Below are 5731 nucleotides of genomic sequence, written 5' to 3'. Positions count from 1 at the left end.
ACTTAGTTGAATGAGATACAACTTGGGCATCAGACTTCTGAAGGGCTCCCTAAGTGATGCTAATGCACAGAATCTCAGACCCAGCAGGGTTCCCACCCCAATTGAGTTGAAGCTTTCACTGCTGTGTGTCTTCCGAGGAACTGGAGGGCTGGGGATGTGCTCATCTTTCTGATCAGAAAACGCAATTGACTCTCTTGCTCTGAGTGATCCAGCTTTGTTCTAGCTCTTCAGACTTTCCCTAATTGAATATCTCTGCTTGTGCTTTTTGGCACTTCTGCCAATCACCTTTACCCCTGACATTTCTGAATACTCTCCTAGAACCAGCCCTCTTCTCACTTCCCTCCCAGCCCAAAAAAATCCATCTATTTTTAGTGTGTTTTACTCCCCAGCAGTTTGGTAGACTAGTCTTCTACCAGGCATAATGGCTGGCAAAGTTTAAACACTGTCTCTCTGAAGTTGTGCCAAAACAATTTGATAATATACCACAAAGAAATTCATGTTAAAATAGCAAGATGTTACTTTGAAATAGTGGGACCCAAGCTTGAGGTGCTGCTCTTTTGGGGAGAGGGAATCAAACTTAAGGGAGTAGGAGACAGTATCTGAGAGCCTAGGAAGCCCCTACTGTTTTCGCCACTTGCAAAAATGACTGGACTTCCACTAGTAATGCTGGTGATGCTATTCTTGCAAAGGGATTGTGCGTGCTAAGTCGCCTCAGTCATGTCTGACTCTTTGCGACCCTATGAACTGTAGCTAGCCAGGCTCCTCTGTCCATGGGATTTTCCAGATAAGAATTCTGGAGTTGGTTGCCATGCCTTCCTCCAGGGGATCCTCCTGACCCAGGGATTGAACCTGTGTCTCTTATGTCTCTTGCATTGGCAAGCAGGTTCTTTACCACCAGGGCCAGCTGGGAAATAAAGGGATTAGGAGAAGGAATAAATAATTCAATTGCCCCAATATAATATGAGTTCCCAGGAAGAGACCGTATTCTATCCTTTTTTGAATTCTGCTTCATTCTTACCACAAAACCTGTATAGTTTTGTCATGCAACAAATGTTACTGAATGGTCAACTTTTTGAAATTAAAACTTAACATCAATGTATTGAATGGCTGTTATATCCTGAGTTCTGAGCTAGTTGTGTCCATAGATTATTTCATTCAATTTCAGTAAATCCTCAGGTATTGGTTATGATACAGACTAAGCTGCTTGAACAAAGATATCTCAAAATACAGGGTTAAGCAAGGCCTGAGTTTCCTTTCCTTCTCAAATGATGGTCGAGATAAATGATTCACTAAATCAGTCCAGGGTTTGTCTCTGCCATCTTTAACATGTGGCTTCCATCCTTAAAGCCAAGGTGGTTGCTCCAGTCAATGGGCAAAGAAAAAAGTCCAGGGAGGCACATCTACATTTCTAGAAGGCACAACCCAGAAAGCATTTTACTCCCATCTCATTGGCCAGAATTTAGTCACATGATTAGGACAATATACAAAGCATTCTGGGAAATGTAATTTCTAGTTAGGTGGTTATTGGGGATTTATATTATTTAATAAGAGAAGTATATTGATGGAAAAGGCTCTTAAAACACCTTATATCTGTGGATGAATATCTTAATTCTTTCTGAAGCCAGAAATGAACTATAGAAAGATCCTGATTTCCTGCCCAGAGAGGTTCTGTTTTGTCAGTATATTCAGAATTAAGTTGGCTCTAAAAGGCTACCTCAATTTATAAAGATTTTTGCATTTAGACAAAAAGTACCAATTTCTTGATTTACAATGGAGGAAGGTACATATGCAGTAACTGCAACATTTGTGTTCCCCACACAGGCTAAGACTTTCCTGGGAAGAAAGTACTTAGAAGGCCATATCACAGTGCATACCAGCATACACTGAGCACCTCATCTGGGCCAACGGCTGTGCTAGGCATTTTCCACAAACACCCTGATTTAATCTGTATCTCTAACTTTATGAGATAAGGATCATTCAGACCATTCTACAGGTATGAAAACAGCAGCAGGAGGTTATGGAGCTAAGATGTGGCAAGGCTGGTGTCTGACTGCAGGTCTATTTGATAACAGAGCAAGTACTTTTTCCACTACACCCTGCTGCTTTTCTAGTAAGTGTCAAGACATCCTTGGTGATGTTTTTATAGGCTGTGCCTCTTTGTTCAGGTTTCTGCTACAACGTTTATTGCAGTGGACACATTCTCATTATTGAAGGCTCTCTTTTCCAGACTCCCTCCACATTCTGGTATTCATGGATCATGTCTTAGTCACTTTACAAAATTGAGGCCAACACAGAGCCTGGTATTTGTTACATGCTTAAACAAATGATTAAATAAGTAAATAAAATGCCTCCTGCACTGATAGTTATTGGAAGGGTCTTTCAGAGTTAAGTTTTTGCTTTAATTTAACCTCAGGCCATCCCTATGCCTTCTCAGTGTTTTTCCTTCTGTTTTATCCTCAGAAACTATGGAAAAAAGCTATGTCCCAGTTTGAGTTTACTATAAAAATGAGCTCTCAAGATTCCAGGGGAAGGGAATGGTGCCAACTGTGGGCTGAGGTCATGATTTTGCTAAAGGAGACTTTGCTAATCATCTCAATACTGATGCAAACCGCCAGCAATGATGCTAAACACAGGCCTGGGTGGAACTGGCTCCATTCCCTGGCCACAGCCCTGTGAGGGAAGAAGCTGGAAACCAGAAGCGGCCCTTTAAAAGGCCTGGTTCCTGCACCAGTGACACAGGATGGTGAGCTGTGTGGGTAGGATTAATCAAAGCAAGCGTGAAGTTGCCTTAAAAATTTCATGCAAGTTTTGCATTTGATTCTCTCAGTGGGAGCCTGGCAGAAAGGTCTGTACTCTTGCAGTACCCAGTGCAGAACAGGAAGAACTCAGGGCTGGATGGTGTCTTACATCCTTTCTAAATCCAAAATTCCTTTACACAGAGTCAGAAAAAAAAGTACCAGAATCAGCATAGGTGGACAATTTGGATTTAAGGGCTTCCCTGGTAGCTCAGACTGTAAAGAATCTGCCTGCAATGAAGGAGACCCTGGTTTGATCCCTGGGTAGGGAAGATCCCCTGGAGAAGGGAATGACTACCCACTTCAGTATTCTTGCCTAGAGGAATCCATGAACAGAGGAGCTAGGTGGACTATCAGACATGACTGACTAATGCACACACACTCAATTCAAATTTATTCAATTTGAATTTTGTGCACACACACAAAATTCAATTTATTTTTTCAAAACTCCAACTCCAATAAAACACTTCTGAGGATCAAATTCACTTACCAGCTGCCAGTTTTCAAATTATAAGGGACTAGGAATTGCATTTTCAGAACAGTCCCCAGGGGACTCTTATGATCAGGCAATTGTAAACCCTGATATAAGGTATGCATACATTCTACATAAATTAAAACCTGCTACCAATGGAGCCATTATCATGGGCAAGGACAATAATCCCTGAAGTCTTTGCCACACAGAACAGTTCAAATGAGAAGATGCATATTGTTTTGTGAGTTTAGGAACTAAAGTTGTCAGATCAGGATGTGTGGAGGGGCTTACAAATCTCTCTCCTCTTGCTCTTCATTGCAGTTGTATGCCAAGTGTGCAGAGGTCCTATAACCACTGGAGCCCTGGAGGGAGGCACAGCTGAGTTGGAAAAAGATCCTGTTAACTTTTTGCCTCTTCCAGTAGCTCGGACTGCAGGCTGTGAGCTGTTCTGGAGCAGAACACCAAGGGTCTCCCTCTTCCTTCACTTACTCATTCTAGGACCTCCTTTTTCAAAAGAGAGATCTGAAACGATACATGCACCCCATGTATCACTGCAGCATTATTTACAGTAGCCAAGACCTGGAAGCAATCTACATGTCCATCGACAGAGGATTGGACAAAGAACATGTGGTATACTATGTCCATGGGATTCTCCAGGCAAGAATACTGGAATGGGTTGCCATTTCCTTTTCCAGGGGATCTTCTGGACCAAGGATTGAACATTGGTCTCCAGCATTGGCAGGGAGATTCTTTATCACTCAGCCACCGGGGAAGCCTCACAAAGGAATTAGAAGAACATTAAAAAGCCATTAAAAAGAACAAAATAAAGTCATTTGCAGCAACATGATGGACCTAGACATTGTCAGCAAGGAGATCAAACCAGTCAATCCTCAAATCAACCCTGAATACTCATTGGAAGGACTGATGATGTTGAAGCTGAAGCTCCAAGCATTTTGGTCATCTGATGCGAACAGTCAACTCACTGGAAAATTCCCCAATGCTGGGAAAGATGGAGAGCAGGAGAAGAGGGCGTCAGAGGAAAGGATGGCTCGATGGCATCACAGATGCAATGGATATGAACTTGGGCAAACTTCGGGAGATGGTGAGGGACAAAGAGGCCTGGCGTGCTGCATTCTATGGGGTCGCAAAGAGTCAGACACGACTGGGCAACTGAACAACAACAGACATTGTCATACTGAATGAAATAAGTCAGAGAGAGAAGGAGAAATAGCATATGATTCCCCTTATATGTGGAATCTACAAAGAAATGATACGAACGAATTTACCTCCAAAATAGAAACAGACTCTCAAAGAATGAATTTATGGTTGCCTGTACACACTGCTATATTTAAAATGGATAACCAACAAGGACCTACTGTATAGCACAGGGAACTCTCCTCAATATTATGTGGCAGTCTGGATGGAGGGGAGTTTGGGGGAGAATGGATGCAAGCATATGTATGGTTGAGTCCCTTTGCTGTTCACCTGAAACTCACAACATTGTTAATCGGCTATACCTCAATACAGAATTAAAAGTTCAAAAAAAAAAAAATAAAATTTAAAACAGAGATCTAAAAAAGAAAGGGATGAAGATTCCAGGCAGATCTTGAGTGGCTGTTCTCTCCTGGGTCTCTCCTGAAAGGGAAGGGGACAAAGTCTCTCTTTGCAACCCCATGGACTATACAGTCCACGGAATTCTCCAGGCCAGAATACTGGAGTGGGTAGCCTTTCCCTTCTCCGGGGGATCTTCCCAAACCAGGGATCAAACGCAGGTCTTCCACATTTCTGGCAGATTCTTTACCAGCTGAGCCACAGGGAAGCCCCAGGTCTCTCCTGGCCCAGCTCAGATGCCAAGAGCCTCCTGAGTTGTGTTCTTTTACGAGGATGCTGCTTTCCAAGACCCCATTTCTTGAGTCAAAAGATATTCTTTTGAAACCCTACTGTGGCAAATTAACACAACAGATTATGTGTAAGTCACTCAATCAAGAGCTTTGTGAAAGCAGATTGAGGTTTTATGCATATCTATGGCCCCATCCCTAGTTTCTGGGTCACATTTGAAGGGTTGAGATGAAATTCATTATAAGCTAAATGTGAAAAAGTGGCAGGGTTTCGACCATACTGGCATTTCAATAGCTTTATTTATTCACTTAACAAGTCTTTGGATGCTTACTATTATGTGCAAGGCATATTCTAAGAGACATATATAGGGCAGTGGATCTCAAACTTTAGTGAATTTCAACGTCACTTGGAGTGCTCGGTAAAACACAAAGTTCTGAATCATATTGAGAGCTTCCTAATCAGGTAAAGCTCAAGCTGTTAGTCTGGCGACCACACTTCGGGCAGCACTGCACCGGAGCACTGCCAGAGCCAAGTACCTAATTTCACAGGACGCACAGTGTAGGGTGCCAAAGAGACCTAAGGTGGAGACTTCAGTCGTCTGTGCGAGGCAGGCAGGGAGGCGCGC

The sequence above is a fragment of the Cervus canadensis genome, chromosome 6 (assembly GCF_019320065.1).
Source record: "Cervus canadensis isolate Bull #8, Minnesota chromosome 6, ASM1932006v1, whole genome shotgun sequence".
Classification (NCBI taxonomy): domain Eukaryota; kingdom Metazoa; phylum Chordata; class Mammalia; order Artiodactyla; family Cervidae; genus Cervus; species Cervus canadensis.
Note: the sequence above shows the minus strand (reverse complement) of the source record.